Here is a 687-nt window from a genome sequence, read left to right as displayed (position 1 = left end):
TGCGATTTACCGTTTGTACGCGTAGGTCTCGAGACGCGTCTACAACGTCAGCGCCATGCATTGGCTGTTCGGGTCGGCTTGCGCGCTCCGCCTTAGGCTGGTCATAGTGAAGAGTAACTTATACTAGTGTCATACATATGACATTAGTCTAAGTTACTATATTCATAGTGTAAAGTAATATAGTAGTAGTGTCATAAAAGACTTCATTAGTTAACTTATAGACTCATCTTGTCTAGAAAAGCGTTATGTTACAGTAACATATTATGTTACCACTTCTTATTAACTACAAATCACATAAGTAAAAAATTCTTAAAGTGTACTATATTACTTGCTAAGTTACTCCCACTATGACTAGCCTTATCCACGCGCGCGCACGGTGGGAGCGAGCGCCGCCGCACATCACCGCACCGCACGGGCGCGACCGCCACGACCCGGGGCGACGGCGCGCCCGCGCCGCATGGAGGAGAAGCGAGGGCCCAACGGCATCGTGTGGCCGCGACGGCACGGGCTCGCGCGCTGCGCTAATCGCGGGGACGGCAGCCGAACCGGAGAAGGAAATCATGTGGACACGGCGCCGGGACAGCGATCCGATCCAATCCAACCCAACCCAATGATCAACCGCCGTGCTTGCGCAAGACGACAGCCGGTGCTGTGCGTGGGCCTCGTGTGTGCGTTGACAACACGCAA

This window comes from Triticum dicoccoides, chromosome 2A (genome assembly GCF_002162155.2).
Source record: "Triticum dicoccoides isolate Atlit2015 ecotype Zavitan chromosome 2A, WEW_v2.0, whole genome shotgun sequence".
NCBI classification, from domain to species: Eukaryota; Viridiplantae; Streptophyta; class Magnoliopsida; order Poales; family Poaceae; genus Triticum; species Triticum dicoccoides.
The sequence above is the reverse complement of the archived record's forward strand: the minus strand, read 5'-3'. Positions refer to the sequence as shown.